At 43.8% G+C, this 23,402-nt stretch overlaps 18 non-coding genes across 18 annotated transcripts; all 18 read left to right on the top strand.

The window, feature by feature from the left end:
• Window positions 1–928: 928 nt before the first annotated feature.
• On the top strand, window positions 929–1,001 carry Trnar-ucu. The gene has a single exon. It is a non-coding gene; the product is annotated as a tRNA-Arg (tRNA).
• A 1,227-nt stretch (window positions 1,002–2,228) lies between these two features.
• Window positions 2,229–2,301, top strand: Trnar-ucu. Its single transcript has one exon. It is a non-coding gene; the product is annotated as a tRNA-Arg (tRNA).
• A 1,227-nt stretch (window positions 2,302–3,528) lies between these two features.
• Window positions 3,529–3,601, top strand: Trnar-ucu. Its single transcript has one exon. It is a non-coding gene; the product is annotated as a tRNA-Arg (tRNA).
• Window positions 3,602–4,828: 1,227 nt separating this feature from the next.
• Window positions 4,829–4,901, top strand: Trnar-ucu. Its single transcript has one exon. It is a non-coding gene; the product is annotated as a tRNA-Arg (tRNA).
• A 1,227-nt stretch (window positions 4,902–6,128) lies between these two features.
• Window positions 6,129–6,201, top strand: Trnar-ucu. The gene has a single exon. It is a non-coding gene; the product is annotated as a tRNA-Arg (tRNA).
• A 1,227-nt stretch (window positions 6,202–7,428) lies between these two features.
• Trnar-ucu lies at window positions 7,429–7,501 on the top strand. Its single transcript has one exon. It is a non-coding gene; the product is annotated as a tRNA-Arg (tRNA).
• Window positions 7,502–8,728: 1,227 nt separating this feature from the next.
• Trnar-ucu lies at window positions 8,729–8,801 on the top strand. The gene has a single exon. It is a non-coding gene; the product is annotated as a tRNA-Arg (tRNA).
• A 1,227-nt stretch (window positions 8,802–10,028) lies between these two features.
• Trnar-ucu lies at window positions 10,029–10,101 on the top strand. The gene has a single exon. It is a non-coding gene; the product is annotated as a tRNA-Arg (tRNA).
• Window positions 10,102–11,328: 1,227 nt separating this feature from the next.
• Window positions 11,329–11,401, top strand: Trnar-ucu. Its single transcript has one exon. It is a non-coding gene; the product is annotated as a tRNA-Arg (tRNA).
• Window positions 11,402–12,628: 1,227 nt separating this feature from the next.
• Trnar-ucu lies at window positions 12,629–12,701 on the top strand. The gene has a single exon. It is a non-coding gene; the product is annotated as a tRNA-Arg (tRNA).
• A 1,227-nt stretch (window positions 12,702–13,928) lies between these two features.
• On the top strand, window positions 13,929–14,001 carry Trnar-ucu. The gene has a single exon. It is a non-coding gene; the product is annotated as a tRNA-Arg (tRNA).
• Window positions 14,002–15,228: 1,227 nt separating this feature from the next.
• On the top strand, window positions 15,229–15,301 carry Trnar-ucu. The gene has a single exon. It is a non-coding gene; the product is annotated as a tRNA-Arg (tRNA).
• Window positions 15,302–16,528: 1,227 nt separating this feature from the next.
• Window positions 16,529–16,601, top strand: Trnar-ucu. The gene has a single exon. It is a non-coding gene; the product is annotated as a tRNA-Arg (tRNA).
• Window positions 16,602–17,828: 1,227 nt separating this feature from the next.
• On the top strand, window positions 17,829–17,901 carry Trnar-ucu. The gene has a single exon. It is a non-coding gene; the product is annotated as a tRNA-Arg (tRNA).
• A 1,227-nt stretch (window positions 17,902–19,128) lies between these two features.
• Window positions 19,129–19,201, top strand: Trnar-ucu. The gene has a single exon. It is a non-coding gene; the product is annotated as a tRNA-Arg (tRNA).
• A 1,227-nt stretch (window positions 19,202–20,428) lies between these two features.
• Window positions 20,429–20,501, top strand: Trnar-ucu. Its single transcript has one exon. It is a non-coding gene; the product is annotated as a tRNA-Arg (tRNA).
• A 1,227-nt stretch (window positions 20,502–21,728) lies between these two features.
• Trnag-ucc lies at window positions 21,729–21,801 on the top strand. Its single transcript has one exon. It is a non-coding gene; the product is annotated as a tRNA-Gly (tRNA).
• A 1,227-nt stretch (window positions 21,802–23,028) lies between these two features.
• On the top strand, window positions 23,029–23,101 carry Trnar-ucu. The gene has a single exon. It is a non-coding gene; the product is annotated as a tRNA-Arg (tRNA).
• The last annotated feature ends 301 nt before the right edge of the window (window positions 23,102–23,402 follow it).

Here is a 23,402-nt window from a genome sequence, read left to right as displayed (position 1 = left end):
GTGAAATAATTTTGTATTACTTCACGAGTCAATGTATGTAATCCCAGTCATGATCTTTAATTCTTCCAGCCCAAGCTGAGAGGGTTTCAGTTTTCTCGGCCACAAGTGAGAAAAGTAGACTGTTTCACAACAAGATATAGTACTATGGTTCCTTAACTGTTCCCATTAAACAATGGCACTCTGTATCTATAGAAACGGCGGCAATATTCGCTTCAGCGCAGGGGGCTTTTGCTGGGGACTGTCAGGAGGGGACTTGCTGGATGCATGATGCATGAAGGGAGAAGACCAGACAGAGACGTCTGACGCTCCGCTGACGCTTGCAGAAAACTACATTAAGTATGATTCCCGCCTATAACTGACGGCGAGAGAGATGCATCATCTGTCCACGTCTCATCGAAACACACTGTCACCAAGCAATGGCTGACGCTTCGAGGACGGCATGAAATTGACAGGGAGGTGATGCAGCTAACGTTCCTGGCAAATGTGCTAACAGGGCACACACGTCCGTTGGAGTGTATACATATGATGGGGACCGGCTGTGACACAGCAGTCAACCAAAGTCAAAAAATGTGACTAATCATACAGTGTTTCCAGTGTGTCGTTTACCACTTTGTGAGTGGATGCTGTTCTAAAGAGCGTAATTCCCATTTATCTGTAAGCAGCGCACGTGAGCGAATCTAATAGCAGGACTGTGTTACTACGATTGTACAGAGCAACTCTGTCAATACGCAGGTGTTTCAATCAGTAGGGCCATGGTAAACAGAGCGATTCGGAGTGATGTATCGTGTCTGTTACATAAATAATGAGTCTTTGATGTAATTGCTTCAGAGAAATATGAAAGTAAGCCTATCAGAAAAGTAACGCGAGACATGTAGCACGGGTCATGTCTTGCAGAATCTCTTACATCTGAGCCCGTCACTTGCACAGCGTCCCTTTGGCGCAGAGGATAGCGCGTTGGACTTCTAATCCAAAGGTCGTGGGTTCGATCCCCACAAGGGACGGGCAATTTTTAAAAACATGTGCCAATCACGAGATGGGTATTGACATATGGGTAACCACAAGCGTCTTCAAAAGGTGAAAATTGTTGTGACCTCAGTTCTATGCTTAAATATGTCAACCTTACACATACAAGCAAAATTCTCGTAGATCTGTTATCCATGACGCTGTTATGTGTAAATGCTGTAAAAACGGAACCATATCTTCACGTGCCTGTTCACGCAAATTTTCTTTCAATACCCAATTTTTACCTACAGATAGAAATATAGCAATAGAACGCACATTTTGTACAGAAACAAATACAATGAAGAGTGAAATAATTTTGTATTACTTCACGAGTCAATGTATGTAATCCCAGTCATGATCTTTAATTCTTCCAGCCCAAGCTGAGAGGGTTTCAGTTTTCTCGGCCACAAGTGAGAAAAGTAGACTGTTTCACAACAAGATATAGTACTATGGTTCCTTAACTGTTCCCATTAAACAATGGCACTCTGTATCTATAGAAACGGCGGCAATATTCGCTTCAGCGCAGGGGGCTTTTGCTGGGGACTGTCAGGAGGGGACTTGCTGGATGCATGAAGGGAGAAGACCAGACAGAGACGTCTGACGCTCCGCTGACGCTTGCAGAAAACTACATTAAGTATGATTCCCGCCTATAACTGACGGCGAGAGAGATGCATCATCTGTCCACGTCTCATCGAAACACACTGTCACCAAGCAATGGCTGACGCTTCGAGGACGGCATGAAATTGACAGGGAGGTGATGCAGCTAACGTTCCTGGCAAATGTGCTAACAGGGCACACACGTCCGTTGGAGTGTATACATATGATGGGGACCGGCTGTGACACAGCAGTCAACCAAAGTCAAAAAATGTGACTAATCATACAGTGTTTCCAGTGTGTCGTTTACCACTTTGTGAGTGGATGCTGTTCTAAAGAGCGTAATTCCCATTTATCTGTAAGCAGCGCACGTGAGCGAATCTAATAGCAGGACTGTGTTACTACGATTGTACAGAGCAACTCTGTCAATACGCAGGTGTTTCAATCAGTAGGGCCATGGTAAACAGAGCGATTCGGAGTGATGTATCGTGTCTGTTACATAAATAATGAGTCTTTGATGTAATTGCTTCAGAGAAATATGAAAGTAAGCCTATCAGAAAAGTAACGCGAGACATGTAGCACGGGTCATGTCTTGCAGAATCTCTTACATCTGAGCCCGTCACTTGCACAGCGTCCCTTTGGCGCAGAGGATAGCGCGTTGGACTTCTAATCCAAAGGTCGTGGGTTCGATCCCCACAAGGGACGGGCAATTTTTAAAAACATGTGCCAATCACGAGATGGGTATTGACATATGGGTAACCACAAGCGTCTTCAAAAGGTGAAAATTGTTGTGACCTCAGTTCTATGCTTAAATATGTCAACCTTACACATACAAGCAAAATTCTCGTAGATCTGTTATCCATGACGCTGTTATGTGTAAATGCTGTAAAAACGGAACCATATCTTCACGTGCCTGTTCACGCAAATTTTCTTTCAATACCCAATTTTTACCTACAGATAGAAATATAGCAATAGAACGCACATTTTGTACAGAAACAAATACAATGAAGAGTGAAATAATTTTGTATTACTTCACGAGTCAATGTATGTAATCCCAGTCATGATCTTTAATTCTTCCAGCCCAAGCTGAGAGGGTTTCAGTTTTCTCGGCCACAAGTGAGAAAAGTAGACTGTTTCACAACAAGATATAGTACTATGGTTCCTTAACTGTTCCCATTAAACAATGGCACTCTGTATCTATAGAAACGGCGGCAATATTCGCTTCAGCGCAGGGGGCTTTTGCTGGGGACTGTCAGGAGGGGACTTGCTGGATGCATGAAGGGAGAAGACCAGACAGAGACGTCTGACGCTCCGCTGACGCTTGCAGAAAACTACATTAAGTATGATTCCCGCCTATAACTGACGGCGAGAGAGATGCATCATCTGTCCACGTCTCATCGAAACACACTGTCACCAAGCAATGGCTGACGCTTCGAGGACGGCATGAAATTGACAGGGAGGTGATGCAGCTAACGTTCCTGGCAAATGTGCTAACAGGGCACACACGTCCGTTGGAGTGTATACATATGATGGGGACCGGCTGTGACACAGCAGTCAACCAAAGTCAAAAAATGTGACTAATCATACAGTGTTTCCAGTGTGTCGTTTACCACTTTGTGAGTGGATGCTGTTCTAAAGAGCGTAATTCCCATTTATCTGTAAGCAGCGCACGTGAGCGAATCTAATAGCAGGACTGTGTTACTACGATTGTACAGAGCAACTCTGTCAATACGCAGGTGTTTCAATCAGTAGGGCCATGGTAAACAGAGCGATTCGGAGTGATGTATCGTGTCTGTTACATAAATAATGAGTCTTTGATGTAATTGCTTCAGAGAAATATGAAAGTAAGCCTATCAGAAAAGTAACGCGAGACATGTAGCACGGGTCATGTCTTGCAGAATCTCTTACATCTGAGCCCGTCACTTGCACAGCGTCCCTTTGGCGCAGAGGATAGCGCGTTGGACTTCTAATCCAAAGGTCGTGGGTTCGATCCCCACAAGGGACGGGCAATTTTTAAAAACATGTGCCAATCACGAGATGGGTATTGACATATGGGTAACCACAAGCGTCTTCAAAAGGTGAAAATTGTTGTGACCTCAGTTCTATGCTTAAATATGTCAACCTTACACATACAAGCAAAATTCTCGTAGATCTGTTATCCATGACGCTGTTATGTGTAAATGCTGTAAAAACGGAACCATATCTTCACGTGCCTGTTCACGCAAATTTTCTTTCAATACCCAATTTTTACCTACAGATAGAAATATAGCAATAGAACGCACATTTTGTACAGAAACAAATACAATGAAGAGTGAAATAATTTTGTATTACTTCACGAGTCAATGTATGTAATCCCAGTCATGATCTTTAATTCTTCCAGCCCAAGCTGAGAGGGTTTCAGTTTTCTCGGCCACAAGTGAGAAAAGTAGACTGTTTCACAACAAGATATAGTACTATGGTTCCTTAACTGTTCCCATTAAACAATGGCACTCTGTATCTATAGAAACGGCGGCAATATTCGCTTCAGCGCAGGGGGCTTTTGCTGGGGACTGTCAGGAGGGGACTTGCTGGATGCATGAAGGGAGAAGACCAGACAGAGACGTCTGACGCTCCGCTGACGCTTGCAGAAAACTACATTAAGTATGATTCCCGCCTATAACTGACGGCGAGAGAGATGCATCATCTGTCCACGTCTCATCGAAACACACTGTCACCAAGCAATGGCTGACGCTTCGAGGACGGCATGAAATTGACAGGGAGGTGATGCAGCTAACGTTCCTGGCAAATGTGCTAACAGGGCACACACGTCCGTTGGAGTGTATACATATGATGGGGACCGGCTGTGACACAGCAGTCAACCAAAGTCAAAAAATGTGACTAATCATACAGTGTTTCCAGTGTGTCGTTTACCACTTTGTGAGTGGATGCTGTTCTAAAGAGCGTAATTCCCATTTATCTGTAAGCAGCGCACGTGAGCGAATCTAATAGCAGGACTGTGTTACTACGATTGTACAGAGCAACTCTGTCAATACGCAGGTGTTTCAATCAGTAGGGCCATGGTAAACAGAGCGATTCGGAGTGATGTATCGTGTCTGTTACATAAATAATGAGTCTTTGATGTAATTGCTTCAGAGAAATATGAAAGTAAGCCTATCAGAAAAGTAACGCGAGACATGTAGCACGGGTCATGTCTTGCAGAATCTCTTACATCTGAGCCCGTCACTTGCACAGCGTCCCTTTGGCGCAGAGGATAGCGCGTTGGACTTCTAATCCAAAGGTCGTGGGTTCGATCCCCACAAGGGACGGGCAATTTTTAAAAACATGTGCCAATCACGAGATGGGTATTGACATATGGGTAACCACAAGCGTCTTCAAAAGGTGAAAATTGTTGTGACCTCAGTTCTATGCTTAAATATGTCAACCTTACACATACAAGCAAAATTCTCGTAGATCTGTTATCCATGACGCTGTTATGTGTAAATGCTGTAAAAACGGAACCATATCTTCACGTGCCTGTTCACGCAAATTTTCTTTCAATACCCAATTTTTACCTACAGATAGAAATATAGCAATAGAACGCACATTTTGTACAGAAACAAATACAATGAAGAGTGAAATAATTTTGTATTACTTCACGAGTCAATGTATGTAATCCCAGTCATGATCTTTAATTCTTCCAGCCCAAGCTGAGAGGGTTTCAGTTTTCTCGGCCACAAGTGAGAAAAGTAGACTGTTTCACAACAAGATATAGTACTATGGTTCCTTAACTGTTCCCATTAAACAATGGCACTCTGTATCTATAGAAACGGCGGCAATATTCGCTTCAGCGCAGGGGGCTTTTGCTGGGGACTGTCAGGAGGGGACTTGCTGGATGCATGAAGGGAGAAGACCAGACAGAGACGTCTGACGCTCCGCTGACGCTTGCAGAAAACTACATTAAGTATGATTCCCGCCTATAACTGACGGCGAGAGAGATGCATCATCTGTCCACGTCTCATCGAAACACACTGTCACCAAGCAATGGCTGACGCTTCGAGGACGGCATGAAATTGACAGGGAGGTGATGCAGCTAACGTTCCTGGCAAATGTGCTAACAGGGCACACACGTCCGTTGGAGTGTATACATATGATGGGGACCGGCTGTGACACAGCAGTCAACCAAAGTCAAAAAATGTGACTAATCATACAGTGTTTCCAGTGTGTCGTTTACCACTTTGTGAGTGGATGCTGTTCTAAAGAGCGTAATTCCCATTTATCTGTAAGCAGCGCACGTGAGCGAATCTAATAGCAGGACTGTGTTACTACGATTGTACAGAGCAACTCTGTCAATACGCAGGTGTTTCAATCAGTAGGGCCATGGTAAACAGAGCGATTCGGAGTGATGTATCGTGTCTGTTACATAAATAATGAGTCTTTGATGTAATTGCTTCAGAGAAATATGAAAGTAAGCCTATCAGAAAAGTAACGCGAGACATGTAGCACGGGTCATGTCTTGCAGAATCTCTTACATCTGAGCCCGTCACTTGCACAGCGTCCCTTTGGCGCAGAGGATAGCGCGTTGGACTTCTAATCCAAAGGTCGTGGGTTCGATCCCCACAAGGGACGGGCAATTTTTAAAAACATGTGCCAATCACGAGATGGGTATTGACATATGGGTAACCACAAGCGTCTTCAAAAGGTGAAAATTGTTGTGACCTCAGTTCTATGCTTAAATATGTCAACCTTACACATACAAGCAAAATTCTCGTAGATCTGTTATCCATGACGCTGTTATGTGTAAATGCTGTAAAAACGGAACCATATCTTCACGTGCCTGTTCACGCAAATTTTCTTTCAATACCCAATTTTTACCTACAGATAGAAATATAGCAATAGAACGCACATTTTGTACAGAAACAAATACAATGAAGAGTGAAATAATTTTGTATTACTTCACGAGTCAATGTATGTAATCCCAGTCATGATCTTTAATTCTTCCAGCCCAAGCTGAGAGGGTTTCAGTTTTCTCGGCCACAAGTGAGAAAAGTAGACTGTTTCACAACAAGATATAGTACTATGGTTCCTTAACTGTTCCCATTAAACAATGGCACTCTGTATCTATAGAAACGGCGGCAATATTCGCTTCAGCGCAGGGGGCTTTTGCTGGGGACTGTCAGGAGGGGACTTGCTGGATGCATGAAGGGAGAAGACCAGACAGAGACGTCTGACGCTCCGCTGACGCTTGCAGAAAACTACATTAAGTATGATTCCCGCCTATAACTGACGGCGAGAGAGATGCATCATCTGTCCACGTCTCATCGAAACACACTGTCACCAAGCAATGGCTGACGCTTCGAGGACGGCATGAAATTGACAGGGAGGTGATGCAGCTAACGTTCCTGGCAAATGTGCTAACAGGGCACACACGTCCGTTGGAGTGTATACATATGATGGGGACCGGCTGTGACACAGCAGTCAACCAAAGTCAAAAAATGTGACTAATCATACAGTGTTTCCAGTGTGTCGTTTACCACTTTGTGAGTGGATGCTGTTCTAAAGAGCGTAATTCCCATTTATCTGTAAGCAGCGCACGTGAGCGAATCTAATAGCAGGACTGTGTTACTACGATTGTACAGAGCAACTCTGTCAATACGCAGGTGTTTCAATCAGTAGGGCCATGGTAAACAGAGCGATTCGGAGTGATGTATCGTGTCTGTTACATAAATAATGAGTCTTTGATGTAATTGCTTCAGAGAAATATGAAAGTAAGCCTATCAGAAAAGTAACGCGAGACATGTAGCACGGGTCATGTCTTGCAGAATCTCTTACATCTGAGCCCGTCACTTGCACAGCGTCCCTTTGGCGCAGAGGATAGCGCGTTGGACTTCTAATCCAAAGGTCGTGGGTTCGATCCCCACAAGGGACGGGCAATTTTTAAAAACATGTGCCAATCACGAGATGGGTATTGACATATGGGTAACCACAAGCGTCTTCAAAAGGTGAAAATTGTTGTGACCTCAGTTCTATGCTTAAATATGTCAACCTTACACATACAAGCAAAATTCTCGTAGATCTGTTATCCATGACGCTGTTATGTGTAAATGCTGTAAAAACGGAACCATATCTTCACGTGCCTGTTCACGCAAATTTTCTTTCAATACCCAATTTTTACCTACAGATAGAAATATAGCAATAGAACGCACATTTTGTACAGAAACAAATACAATGAAGAGTGAAATAATTTTGTATTACTTCACGAGTCAATGTATGTAATCCCAGTCATGATCTTTAATTCTTCCAGCCCAAGCTGAGAGGGTTTCAGTTTTCTCGGCCACAAGTGAGAAAAGTAGACTGTTTCACAACAAGATATAGTACTATGGTTCCTTAACTGTTCCCATTAAACAATGGCACTCTGTATCTATAGAAACGGCGGCAATATTCGCTTCAGCGCAGGGGGCTTTTGCTGGGGACTGTCAGGAGGGGACTTGCTGGATGCATGAAGGGAGAAGACCAGACAGAGACGTCTGACGCTCCGCTGACGCTTGCAGAAAACTACATTAAGTATGATTCCCGCCTATAACTGACGGCGAGAGAGATGCATCATCTGTCCACGTCTCATCGAAACACACTGTCACCAAGCAATGGCTGACGCTTCGAGGACGGCATGAAATTGACAGGGAGGTGATGCAGCTAACGTTCCTGGCAAATGTGCTAACAGGGCACACACGTCCGTTGGAGTGTATACATATGATGGGGACCGGCTGTGACACAGCAGTCAACCAAAGTCAAAAAATGTGACTAATCATACAGTGTTTCCAGTGTGTCGTTTACCACTTTGTGAGTGGATGCTGTTCTAAAGAGCGTAATTCCCATTTATCTGTAAGCAGCGCACGTGAGCGAATCTAATAGCAGGACTGTGTTACTACGATTGTACAGAGCAACTCTGTCAATACGCAGGTGTTTCAATCAGTAGGGCCATGGTAAACAGAGCGATTCGGAGTGATGTATCGTGTCTGTTACATAAATAATGAGTCTTTGATGTAATTGCTTCAGAGAAATATGAAAGTAAGCCTATCAGAAAAGTAACGCGAGACATGTAGCACGGGTCATGTCTTGCAGAATCTCTTACATCTGAGCCCGTCACTTGCACAGCGTCCCTTTGGCGCAGAGGATAGCGCGTTGGACTTCTAATCCAAAGGTCGTGGGTTCGATCCCCACAAGGGACGGGCAATTTTTAAAAACATGTGCCAATCACGAGATGGGTATTGACATATGGGTAACCACAAGCGTCTTCAAAAGGTGAAAATTGTTGTGACCTCAGTTCTATGCTTAAATATGTCAACCTTACACATACAAGCAAAATTCTCGTAGATCTGTTATCCATGACGCTGTTATGTGTAAATGCTGTAAAAACGGAACCATATCTTCACGTGCCTGTTCACGCAAATTTTCTTTCAATACCCAATTTTTACCTACAGATAGAAATATAGCAATAGAACGCACATTTTGTACAGAAACAAATACAATGAAGAGTGAAATAATTTTGTATTACTTCACGAGTCAATGTATGTAATCCCAGTCATGATCTTTAATTCTTCCAGCCCAAGCTGAGAGGGTTTCAGTTTTCTCGGCCACAAGTGAGAAAAGTAGACTGTTTCACAACAAGATATAGTACTATGGTTCCTTAACTGTTCCCATTAAACAATGGCACTCTGTATCTATAGAAACGGCGGCAATATTCGCTTCAGCGCAGGGGGCTTTTGCTGGGGACTGTCAGGAGGGGACTTGCTGGATGCATGAAGGGAGAAGACCAGACAGAGACGTCTGACGCTCCGCTGACGCTTGCAGAAAACTACATTAAGTATGATTCCCGCCTATAACTGACGGCGAGAGAGATGCATCATCTGTCCACGTCTCATCGAAACACACTGTCACCAAGCAATGGCTGACGCTTCGAGGACGGCATGAAATTGACAGGGAGGTGATGCAGCTAACGTTCCTGGCAAATGTGCTAACAGGGCACACACGTCCGTTGGAGTGTATACATATGATGGGGACCGGCTGTGACACAGCAGTCAACCAAAGTCAAAAAATGTGACTAATCATACAGTGTTTCCAGTGTGTCGTTTACCACTTTGTGAGTGGATGCTGTTCTAAAGAGCGTAATTCCCATTTATCTGTAAGCAGCGCACGTGAGCGAATCTAATAGCAGGACTGTGTTACTACGATTGTACAGAGCAACTCTGTCAATACGCAGGTGTTTCAATCAGTAGGGCCATGGTAAACAGAGCGATTCGGAGTGATGTATCGTGTCTGTTACATAAATAATGAGTCTTTGATGTAATTGCTTCAGAGAAATATGAAAGTAAGCCTATCAGAAAAGTAACGCGAGACATGTAGCACGGGTCATGTCTTGCAGAATCTCTTACATCTGAGCCCGTCACTTGCACAGCGTCCCTTTGGCGCAGAGGATAGCGCGTTGGACTTCTAATCCAAAGGTCGTGGGTTCGATCCCCACAAGGGACGGGCAATTTTTAAAAACATGTGCCAATCACGAGATGGGTATTGACATATGGGTAACCACAAGCGTCTTCAAAAGGTGAAAATTGTTGTGACCTCAGTTCTATGCTTAAATATGTCAACCTTACACATACAAGCAAAATTCTCGTAGATCTGTTATCCATGACGCTGTTATGTGTAAATGCTGTAAAAACGGAACCATATCTTCACGTGCCTGTTCACGCAAATTTTCTTTCAATACCCAATTTTTACCTACAGATAGAAATATAGCAATAGAACGCACATTTTGTACAGAAACAAATACAATGAAGAGTGAAATAATTTTGTATTACTTCACGAGTCAATGTATGTAATCCCAGTCATGATCTTTAATTCTTCCAGCCCAAGCTGAGAGGGTTTCAGTTTTCTCGGCCACAAGTGAGAAAAGTAGACTGTTTCACAACAAGATATAGTACTATGGTTCCTTAACTGTTCCCATTAAACAATGGCACTCTGTATCTATAGAAACGGCGGCAATATTCGCTTCAGCGCAGGGGGCTTTTGCTGGGGACTGTCAGGAGGGGACTTGCTGGATGCATGAAGGGAGAAGACCAGACAGAGACGTCTGACGCTCCGCTGACGCTTGCAGAAAACTACATTAAGTATGATTCCCGCCTATAACTGACGGCGAGAGAGATGCATCATCTGTCCACGTCTCATCGAAACACACTGTCACCAAGCAATGGCTGACGCTTCGAGGACGGCATGAAATTGACAGGGAGGTGATGCAGCTAACGTTCCTGGCAAATGTGCTAACAGGGCACACACGTCCGTTGGAGTGTATACATATGATGGGGACCGGCTGTGACACAGCAGTCAACCAAAGTCAAAAAATGTGACTAATCATACAGTGTTTCCAGTGTGTCGTTTACCACTTTGTGAGTGGATGCTGTTCTAAAGAGCGTAATTCCCATTTATCTGTAAGCAGCGCACGTGAGCGAATCTAATAGCAGGACTGTGTTACTACGATTGTACAGAGCAACTCTGTCAATACGCAGGTGTTTCAATCAGTAGGGCCATGGTAAACAGAGCGATTCGGAGTGATGTATCGTGTCTGTTACATAAATAATGAGTCTTTGATGTAATTGCTTCAGAGAAATATGAAAGTAAGCCTATCAGAAAAGTAACGCGAGACATGTAGCACGGGTCATGTCTTGCAGAATCTCTTACATCTGAGCCCGTCACTTGCACAGCGTCCCTTTGGCGCAGAGGATAGCGCGTTGGACTTCTAATCCAAAGGTCGTGGGTTCGATCCCCACAAGGGACGGGCAATTTTTAAAAACATGTGCCAATCACGAGATGGGTATTGACATATGGGTAACCACAAGCGTCTTCAAAAGGTGAAAATTGTTGTGACCTCAGTTCTATGCTTAAATATGTCAACCTTACACATACAAGCAAAATTCTCGTAGATCTGTTATCCATGACGCTGTTATGTGTAAATGCTGTAAAAACGGAACCATATCTTCACGTGCCTGTTCACGCAAATTTTCTTTCAATACCCAATTTTTACCTACAGATAGAAATATAGCAATAGAACGCACATTTTGTACAGAAACAAATACAATGAAGAGTGAAATAATTTTGTATTACTTCACGAGTCAATGTATGTAATCCCAGTCATGATCTTTAATTCTTCCAGCCCAAGCTGAGAGGGTTTCAGTTTTCTCGGCCACAAGTGAGAAAAGTAGACTGTTTCACAACAAGATATAGTACTATGGTTCCTTAACTGTTCCCATTAAACAATGGCACTCTGTATCTATAGAAACGGCGGCAATATTCGCTTCAGCGCAGGGGGCTTTTGCTGGGGACTGTCAGGAGGGGACTTGCTGGATGCATGAAGGGAGAAGACCAGACAGAGACGTCTGACGCTCCGCTGACGCTTGCAGAAAACTACATTAAGTATGATTCCCGCCTATAACTGATGGCGAGAGAGATGCATCATCTGTCCACGTCTCATCGAAACACACTGTCACCAAGCAATGGCTGACGCTTCGAGGACGGCATGAAATTGACAGGGAGGTGATGCAGCTAACGTTCCTGGCAAATGTGCTAACAGGGCACACACGTCCGTTGGAGTGTATACATATGATGGGGACCGGCTGTGACACAGCAGTCAACCAAAGTCAAAAAATGTGACTAATCATACAGTGTTTCCAGTGTGTCGTTTACCACTTTGTGAGTGGATGCTGTTCTAAAGAGCGTAATTCCCATTTATCTGTAAGCAGCGCACGTGAGCGAATCTAATAGCAGGACTGTGTTACTACGATTGTACAGAGCAACTCTGTCAATACGCAGGTGTTTCAATCAGTAGGGCCATGGTAAACAGAGCGATTCGGAGTGATGTATCGTGTCTGTTACATAAATAATGAGTCTTTGATGTAATTGCTTCAGAGAAATATGAAAGTAAGCCTATCAGAAAAGTAACGCGAGACATGTAGCACGGGTCATGTCTTGCAGAATCTCTTACATCTGAGCCCGTCACTTGCACAGCGTCCCTTTGGCGCAGAGGATAGCGCGTTGGACTTCTAATCCAAAGGTCGTGGGTTCGATCCCCACAAGGGACGGGCAATTTTTAAAAACATGTGCCAATCACGAGATGGGTATTGACATATGGGTAACCACAAGCGTCTTCAAAAGGTGAAAATTGTTGTGACCTCAGTTCTATGCTTAAATATGTCAACCTTACACATACAAGCAAAATTCTCGTAGATCTGTTATCCATGACGCTGTTATGTGTAAATGCTGTAAAAACGGAACCATATCTTCACGTGCCTGTTCACGCAAATTTTCTTTCAATACCCAATTTTTACCTACAGATAGAAATATAGCAATAGAACGCACATTTTGTACAGAAACAAATACAATGAAGAGTGAAATAATTTTGTATTACTTCACGAGTCAATGTATGTAATCCCAGTCATGATCTTTAATTCTTCCAGCCCAAGCTGAGAGGGTTTCAGTTTTCTCGGCCACAAGTGAGAAAAGTAGACTGTTTCACAACAAGATATAGTACTATGGTTCCTTAACTGTTCCCATTAAACAATGGCACTCTGTATCTATAGAAACGGCGGCAATATTCGCTTCAGCGCAGGGGGCTTTTGCTGGGGACTGTCAGGAGGGGACTTGCTGGATGCATGAAGGGAGAAGACCAGACAGAGACGTCTGACGCTCCGCTGACGCTTGCAGAAAACTACATTAAGTATGATTCCCGCCTATAACTGACGGCGAGAGAGATGCATCATCTGTCCACGTCTCATCGAAACACACTGTCACCAAGCAATGGCTGACGCTTCGAGGACGGCATGAAATTGACAGGGAGGTGATGCAGCTAACGTTCCTGGCAAATGTGCTAACAGGGCACACACGTCCGTTGGAGTGTATACATATGATGGGGACCGGCTGTGACACAGCAGTCAACCAAAGTCAAAAAATGTGACTAATCATACAGTGTTTCCAGTGTGTCGTTTACCACTTTGTGAGTGGATGCTGTTCTAAAGAGCGTAATTCCCATTTATCTGTAAGCAGCGCACGTGAGCGAATCTAATAGCAGGACTGTGTTACTACGATTGTACAGAGCAACTCTGTCAATACGCAGGTGTTTCAATCAGTAGGGCCATGGTAAACAGAGCGATTCGGAGTGATGTATCGTGTCTGTTACATAAATAATGAGTCTTTGATGTAATTGCTTCAGAGAAATATGAAAGTAAGCCTATCAGAAAAGTAACGCGAGACATGTAGCACGGGTCATGTCTTGCAGAATCTCTTACATCTGAGCCCGTCACTTGCACAGCGTCCCTTTGGCGCAGAGGATAGCGCGTTGGACTTCTAATCCAAAGGTCGTGGGTTCGATCCCCACAAGGGACGGGCAATTTTTAAAAACATGTGCCAATCACGAGATGGGTATTGACATATGGGTAACCACAAGCGTCTTCAAAAGGTGAAAATTGTTGTGACCTCAGTTCTATGCTTAAATATGTCAACCTTACACATACAAGCAAAATTCTCGTAGATCTGTTATCCATGACGCTGTTATGTGTAAATGCTGTAAAAACGGAACCATATCTTCACGTGCCTGTTCACGCAAATTTTCTTTCAATACCCAATTTTTACCTACAGATAGAAATATAGCAATAGAACGCACATTTTGTACAGAAACAAATACAATGAAGAGTGAAATAATTTTGTATTACTTCACGAGTCAATGTATGTAATCCCAGTCATGATCTTTAATTCTTCCAGCCCAAGCTGAGAGGGTTTCAGTTTTCTCGGCCACAAGTGAGAAAAGTAGACTGTTTCACAACAAGAAATAGTACTATGGTTCCTTAACTGTTCCCATTAAACAATGGCACTCTGTATCTATAGAAACGGCGGCAATATTCGCTTCAGCGCAGGGGGCTTTTGCTGGGGACTGTCAGGAGGGGACTTGCTGGATGCATGAAGGGAGAAGACCAGACAGAGACGTCTGACGCTCCGCTGACGCTTGCAGAAAACTACATTAAGTATGATTCCCGCCTATAACTGACGGCGAGAGAGATGCATCATCTGTCCACGTCTCATCGAAACACACTGTCACCAAGCAATGGCTGACGCTTCGAGGACGGCATGAAATTGACAGGGAGGTGATGCAGCTAACGTTCCTGGCAAATGTGCTAACAGGGCACACACGTCCGTTGGAGTGTATACATATGATGGGGACCGGCTGTGACACAGCAGTCAACCAAAGTCAAAAAATGTGACTAATCATACAGTGTTTCCAGTGTGTCGTTTACCACTTTGTGAGTGGATGCTGTTCTAAAGAGCGTAATTCCCATTTATCTGTAAGCAGCGCACGTGAGCGAATCTAATAGCAGGACTGTGTTACTACGATTGTACAGAGCAACTCTGTCAATACGCAGGTGTTTCAATCAGTAGGGCCATGGTAAACAGAGCGATTCGGAGTGATGTATCGTGTCTGTTACATAAATAATGAGTCTTTGATGTAATTGCTTCAGAGAAATATGAAAGTAAGCCTATCAGAAAAGTAACGCGAGACATGTAGCACGGGTCATGTCTTGCAGAATCTCTTACATCTGAGCCCGTCACTTGCACAGCGTCCCTTTGGCGCAGAGGATAGCGCGTTGGACTTCTAATCCAAAGGTCGTGGGTTCGATCCCCACAAGGGACGGGCAATTTTTAAAAACATGTGCCAATCACGAGATGGGTATTGACATATGGGTAACCACAAGCGTCTTCAAAAGGTGAAAATTGTTGTGACCTCAGTTCTATGCTTAAATATGTCAACCTTACACATACAAGCAAAATTCTCGTAGATCTGTTATCCATGACGCTGTTATGTGTAAATGCTGTAAAAACGGAACCATATCTTCACGTGCCTGTTCACGCAAATTTTCTTTCAATACCCAATTTTTACCTACAGATAGAAATATAGCAATAGAACGCACATTTTGTACAGAAACAAATACAATGAAGAGTGAAATAATTTTGTATTACTTCACGAGTCAATGTATGTAATCCCAGTCATGATCTTTAATTCTTCCAGCCCAAGCTGAGAGGGTTTCAGTTTTCTCGGCCACAAGTGAGAAAAGTAGACTGTTTCACAACAAGATATAGTACTATGGTTCCTTAACTGTTCCCATTAAACAATGGCACTCTGTATCTATAGAAACGGCGGCAATATTCGCTTCAGCGCAGGGGGCTTTTGCTGGGGACTGTCAGGAGGGGACTTGCTGGATGCATGAAGGGAGAAGACCAGACAGAGACGTCTGACGCTCCGCTGACGCTTGCAGAAAACTACATTAAGTATGATTCCCGCCTATAACTGACGGCGAGAGAGATGCATCATCTGTCCACGTCTCATCGAAACACACTGTCACCAAGCAATGGCTGACGCTTCGAGGACGGCATGAAATTGACAGGGAGGTGATGCAGCTAACGTTCCTGGCAAATGTGCTAACAGGGCACACACGTCCGTTGGAGTGTATACATATGATGGGGACCGGCTGTGACACAGCAGTCAACCAAAGTCAAAAAATGTGACTAATCATACAGTGTTTCCAGTGTGTCGTTTACCACTTTGTGAGTGGATGCTGTTCTAAAGAGCGTAATTCCCATTTATCTGTAAGCAGCGCACGTGAGCGAATCTAATAGCAGGACTGTGTTACTACGATTGTACAGAGCAACTCTGTCAATACGCAGGTGTTTCAATCAGTAGGGCCATGGTAAACAGAGCGATTCGGAGTGATGTATCGTGTCTGTTACATAAATAATGAGTCTTTGATGTAATTGCTTCAGAGAAATATGAAAGTAAGCCTATCAGAAAAGTAACGCGAGACATGTAGCACGGGTCATGTCTTGCAGAATCTCTTACATCTGAGCCCGTCACTTGCACAGCGTCCCTTTGGCGCAGAGGATAGCGCGTTGGACTTCTAATCCAAAGGTCGTGGGTTCGATCCCCACAAGGGACGGGCAATTTTTAAAAACATGTGCCAATCACGAGATGGGTATTGACATATGGGTAACCACAAGCGTCTTCAAAAGGTGAAAATTGTTGTGACCTCAGTTCTATGCTTAAATATGTCAACCTTACACATACAAGCAAAATTCTCGTAGATCTGTTATCCATGACGCTGTTATGTGTAAATGCTGTAAAAACGGAACCATATCTTCACGTGCCTGTTCACGCAAATTTTCTTTCAATACCCAATTTTTACCTACAGATAGAAATATAGCAATAGAACGCACATTTTGTACAGAAACAAATACAATGAAGAGTGAAATAATTTTGTATTACTTCACGAGTCAATGTATGTAATCCCAGTCATGATCTTTAATTCTTCCAGCCCAAGCTGAGAGGGTTTCAGTTTTCTCGGCCACAAGTGAGAAAAGTAGACTGTTTCACAACAAGATATAGTACTATGGTTCCTTAACTGTTCCCATTAAACAATGGCACTCTGTATCTATAGAAACGGCGGCAATATTCGCTTCAGCGCAGGGGGCTTTTGCTGGGGACTGTCAGGAGGGGACTTGCTGGATGCATGAAGGGAGAAGACCAGACAGAGACGTCTGACGCTCCGCTGACGCTTGCAGAAAACTACATTAAGTATGATTCCCGCCTATAACTGACGGCGAGAGAGATGCATCATCTGTCCACGTCTCATCGAAACACACTGTCACCAAGCAATGGCTGACGCTTCGAGGACGGCATGAAATTGACAGGGAGGTGATGCAGCTAACGTTCCTGGCAAATGTGCTAACAGGGCACACACGTCCGTTGGAGTGTATACATATGATGGGGACCGGCTGTGACACAGCAGTCAACCAAAGTCAAAAAATGTGACTAATCATACAGTGTTTCCAGTGTGTCGTTTACCACTTTGTGAGTGGATGCTGTTCTAAAGAGCGTAATTCCCATTTATCTGTAAGCAGCGCACGTGAGCGAATCTAATAGCAGGACTGTGTTACTACGATTGTACAGAGCAACTCTGTCAATACGCAGGTGTTTCAATCAGTAGGGCCATGGTAAACAGAGCGATTCGGAGTGATGTATCGTGTCTGTTACATAAATAATGAGTCTTTGATGTAATTGCTTCAGAGAAATATGAAAGTAAGCCTATCAGAAAAGTAACGCGAGACATGTAGCACGGGTCATGTCTTGCAGAATCTCTTACATCTGAGCCCGTCACTTGCACAGCGTCCCTTTGGCGCAGAGGATAGCGCGTTGGACTTCTAATCCAAAGGTCGTGGGTTCGATCCCCACAAGGGACGGGCAATTTTTAAAAACATGTGCCAATCACGAGATGGGTATTGACATATGGGTAACCACAAGCGTCTTCAAAAGGTGAAAATTGTTGTGACCTCAGTTCTATGCTTAAATATGTCAACCTTACACATACAAGCAAAATTCTCGTAGATCTGTTATCCATGACGCTGTTATGTGTAAATGCTGTAAAAACGGAACCATATCTTCACGTGCCTGTTCACGCAAATTTTCTTTCAATACCCAATTTTTACCTACAGATAGAAATATAGCAATAGAACGCACATTTTGTACAGAAACAAATACAATGAAGAGTGAAATAATTTTGTATTACTTCACGAGTCAATGTATGTAATCCCAGTCATGATCTTTAATTCTTCCAGCCCAAGCTGAGAGGGTTTCAGTTTTCTCGGCCACAAGTGAGAAAAGTAGACTGTTTCACAACAAGATATAGTACTATGGTTCCTTAACTGTTCCCATTAAACAATGGCACTCTGTATCTATAGAAACGGCGGCAATATTCGCTTCAGCGCAGGGGGCTTTTGCTGGGGACTGTCAGGAGGGGACTTGCTGGATGCATGAAGGGAGAAGACCAGACAGAGACGTCTGACGCTCCGCTGACGCTTGCAGAAAACTACATTAAGTATGATTCCCGCCTATAACTGACGGCGAGAGAGATGCATCATCTGTCCACGTCTCATCGAAACACACTGTCACCAAGCAATGGCTGACGCTTCGAGGACGGCATGAAATTGACAGGGAGGTGATGCAGCTAACGTTCCTGGCAAATGTGCTAACAGGGCACACACGTCCGTTGGAGTGTATACATATGATGGGGACCGGCTGTGACACAGCAGTCAACCAAAGTCAAAAAATGTGACTAATCATACAGTGTTTCCAGTGTGTCGTTTACCACTTTGTGAGTGGATGCTGTTCTAAAGAGCGTAATTCCCATTTATCTGTAAGCAGCGCACGTGAGCGAATCTAATAGCAGGACTGTGTTACTACGATTGTACAGAGCAACTCTGTCAATACGCAGGTGTTTCAATCAGTAGGGCCATGGTAAACAGAGCGATTCGGAGTGATGTATCGTGTCTGTTACATAAATAATGAGTCTTTGATGTAATTGCTTCAGAGAAATATGAAAGTAAGCCTATCAGAAAAGTAACGCGAGACATGTAGCACGGGTCATGTCTTGCAGAATCTCTTACATCTGAGCCCGTCACTTGCACAGCGTCCCTTTGGCGCAGAGGATAGCGCGTTGGACTTCTAATCCAAAGGTCGTGGGTTCGATCCCCACAAGGGACGGGCAATTTTTAAAAACATGTGCCAATCACGAGATGGGTATTGACATATGGGTAACCACAAGCGTCTTCAAAAGGTGAAAATTGTTGTGACCTCAGTTCTATGCTTAAATATGTCAACCTTACACATACAAGCAAAATTCTCGTAGATCTGTTATCCATGACGCTGTTATGTGTAAATGCTGTAAAAACGGAACCATATCTTCACGTGCCTGTTCACGCAAATTTTCTTTCAATACCCAATTTTTACCTACAGATAGAAATATAGCAATAGAACGCACATTTTGTACAGAAACAAATACAATGAAGAGTGAAATAATTTTGTATTACTTCACGAGTCAATGTATGTAATCCCAGTCATGATCTTTAATTCTTCCAGCCCAAGCTGAGAGGGTTTCAGTTTTCTCGGCCACAAGTGAGAAAAGTAGACTGTTTCACAACAAGATATAGTACTATGGTTCCTTAACTGTTCCCATTAAACAATGGCACTCTGTATCTATAGAAACGGCGGCAATATTCGCTTCAGCGCAGGGGGCTTTTGCTGGGGACTGTCAGGAGGGGACTTGCTGGATGCATGAAGGGAGAAGACCAGACAGAGACGTCTGACGCTCCGCTGACGCTTGCAGAAAACTACATTAAGTATGATTCCCGCCTATAACTGACGGCGAGAGAGATGCATCATCTGTCCACGTCTCATCGAAACACACTGTCACCAAGCAATGGCTGACGCTTCGAGGACGGCATGAAATTGACAGGGAGGTGATGCAGCTAACGTTCCTGGCAAATGTGCTAACAGGGCACACACGTCCGTTGGAGTGTATACATATGATGGGGACCGGCTGTGACACAGCAGTCAACCAAAGTCAAAAAATGTGACTAATCATACAGTGTTTCCAGTGTGTCGTTTACCACTTTGTGAGTGGATGCTGTTCTAAAGAGCGTAATTCCCATTTATCTGTAAGCAGCGCACGTGAGCGAATCTAATAGCAGGACTGTGTTACTACGATTGTACAGAGCAACTCTGTCAATACGCAGGTGTTTCAATCAGTAGGGCCATGGTAAACAGAGCGATTCGGAGTGATGTATCGTGTCTGTTACATAAATAATGAGTCTTTGATGTAATTGCTTCAGAGAAATATGAAAGTAAGCCTATCAGAAAAGTAACGCGAGACATGTAGCACGGGTCATGTCTTGCAGAATCTCTTACATCTGAGCCCGTCACTTGCACAGCGTCCCTTTGGCGCAGAGGATAGCGCGTTGGACTTCTAATCCAAAGGTCGTGGGTTCGATCCCCACAAGGGACGGGCAATTTTTAAAAACATGTGCCAATCACGAGATGGGTATTGACATATGGGTAACCACAAGCGTCTTCAAAAGGTGAAAATTGTTGTGACCTCAGTTCTATGCTTAAATATGTCAACCTTACACATACAAGCAAAATTCTCGTAGATCTGTTATCCATGACGCTGTTATGTGTAAATGCTGTAAAAACGGAACCATATCTTCACGTGCCTGTTCACGCAAATTTTCTTTCAATACCCAATTTTTACCTACAGATAGAAATATAGCAATAGAACGCACATTTTGTACAGAAACAAATACAATGAAGAGTGAAATAATTTTGTATTACTTCACGAGTCAATGTATGTAATCCCAGTCATGATCTTTAATTCTTCCAGCCCAAGCTGAGAGGGTTTCAGTTTTCTCGGCCACAAGTGAGAAAAGTAGACTGTTTCACAACAAGATATAGTACTATGGTTCCTTAACTGTTCCCATTAAACAATGGCACTCTGTATCTATAGAAACGGCGGCAATATTCGCTTCAGCGCAGGGGGCTTTTGCTGGGGACTGTCAGGAGGGGACTTGCTGGATGCATGAAGGGAGAAGACCAGACAGAGACGTCTGACGCTCCGCTGACGCTTGCAGAAAACTACATTAAGTATGATTCCCGCCTATAACTGACGGCGAGAGAGATGCATCATCTGTCCACGTCTCATCGAAACACACTGTCACCAAGCAATGGCTGACGCTTCGAGGACGGCATGAAATTGACAGGGAGGTGATGCAGCTAACGTTCCTGGCAAATGTGCTAACAGGGCACACACGTCCGTTGGAGTGTATACATATGATGGGGACCGGCTGTGACACAGCAGTCAACCAAAGTCAAAAAATGTGACTAATCATACAGTGTTTCCAGTGTGTCGTTTACCACTTTGTGAGTGGATGCTGTTCTAAAGAGCGTAATTCCCATTTATCTGTAAGCAGCGCACGTGAGCGAATCTAATAGCAGGACTGTGTTACTACGATTGTACAGAGCAACTCTGTCAATACGCAGGTGTTTCAATCAGTAGGGCCATGGTAAACAGAGCGATTCGGAGTGATGTATCGTGTCTGTTACATAAATAATGAGTCTTTGATGTAATTGCTTCAGAGAAATATGAAAGTAAGCCTATCAGAAAAGTAACGCGAGACATGTAGCACGGGTCATGTCTTGCAGAATCTCTTACATCTGAGCCCGTCACTTGCACAGCGTCCCTTTGGCGCAGAGGATAGCGCGTTGGACTTCCAATCCAAAGGTCGTGGGTTCGATCCCCACAAGGGACGGGCAATTTTTAAAAACATGTGCCAATCACGAGATGGGTATTGACATATGGGTAACCACAAGCGTCTTCAAAAGGTGAAAATTGTTGTGACCTCAGTTCTATGCTTAAATATGTCAACCTTACACATACAAGCAAAATTCTCGTAGATCTGTTATCCATGACGCTGTTATGTGTAAATGCTGTAAAAACGGAACCATATCTTCACGTGCCTGTTCACGCAAATTTTCTTTCAATACCCAATTTTTACCTACAGATAGAAATATAGCAATAGAACGCACATTTTGTACAGAAACAAATACAATGAAGAGTGAAATAATTTTGTATTACTTCACGAGTCAATGTATGTAATCCCAGTCATGATCTTTAATTCTTCCAGCCCAAGCTGAGAGGGTTTCAGTTTTCTCGGCCACAAGTGAGAAAAGTAGACTGTTTCACAACAAGATATAGTACTATGGTTCCTTAACTGTTCCCATTAAACAATGGCACTCTGTATCTATAGAAACGGCGGCAATATTCGCTTCAGCGCAGGGGGCTTTTGCTGGGGACTGTCAGGAGGGGACTTGCTGGATGCATGAAGGGAGAAGACCAGACAGAGACGTCTGACGCTCCGCTGACGCTTGCAGAAAACTACATTAAGTATGATTCCCGCCTATAACTGACGGCGAGAGAGATGCATCATCTGTCCACGTCTCATCGAAACACACTGTCACCAAGCAATGGCTGACGCTTCGAGGACGGCATGAAATTGACAGGGAGGTGATGCAGCTAACGTTCCTGGCAAATGTGCTAACAGGGCACACACGTCCGTTGGAGTGTATACATATGATGGGGACCGGCTGTGACACAGCAGTCAACCAAAGTCAAAAAATGTGACTAATCATACAGTGTTTCCAGTGTGTCGTTTACCACTTTGTGAGTGGATGCTGTTCTAAAGAGCGTAATTCCCATTTATCTGTAAGCAGCGCACGTGAGCGAATCTAATAGCAGGACTGTGTTACTACGATTGTACAGAGCAACTCTGTCAATACGCAGGTGTTTCAATCAGTAGGGCCATGGTAAACAGAGCGATTCGGAGTGATGTATCGTGTCTGTTACATAAATAATGAGTCTTTGATGTAATTGCTTCAGAGAAATATGAAAGTAAGCCTATCAGAAAAGTAACGCGAGACATGTAGCACGGGTCATGTCTTGCAGAATCTCTTACATCTGAGCCCGTCACTTGCACAGCGTCCCTTTGGCGCAGAGGATAGCGCGTTGGACTTCTAATCCAAAGGTCGTGGGTTCGATCCCCACAAGGGACGGGCAATTTTTAAAAACATGTGCCAATCACGAGATGGGTATTGACATATGGGTAACCACAAGCGTCTTCAAAAGGTGAAAATTGTTGTGACCTCAGTTCTATGCTTAAATATGTCAACCTTACACATACAAGCAAAATTCTCGTAGATCTGTTATCCATGACGCTGTTATGTGTAAATGCTGTAAAAACGGAACCATATCTTCACGTGCCTGTTCACGCAAATTTTCTTTCAATACCCAATTTTTACCTACAGATAGAAATATAGCAATAGAACGCACATTTTGTACAGAAACAAATACAAT

The sequence above is a fragment of the Schistocerca americana genome, chromosome 1 (genome assembly GCF_021461395.2).
Source record: "Schistocerca americana isolate TAMUIC-IGC-003095 chromosome 1, iqSchAmer2.1, whole genome shotgun sequence".
Taxonomy (NCBI): Eukaryota; Metazoa; Arthropoda; class Insecta; order Orthoptera; family Acrididae; genus Schistocerca; species Schistocerca americana.
This window is presented reverse-complemented; position numbering and strand designations above follow the sequence as displayed.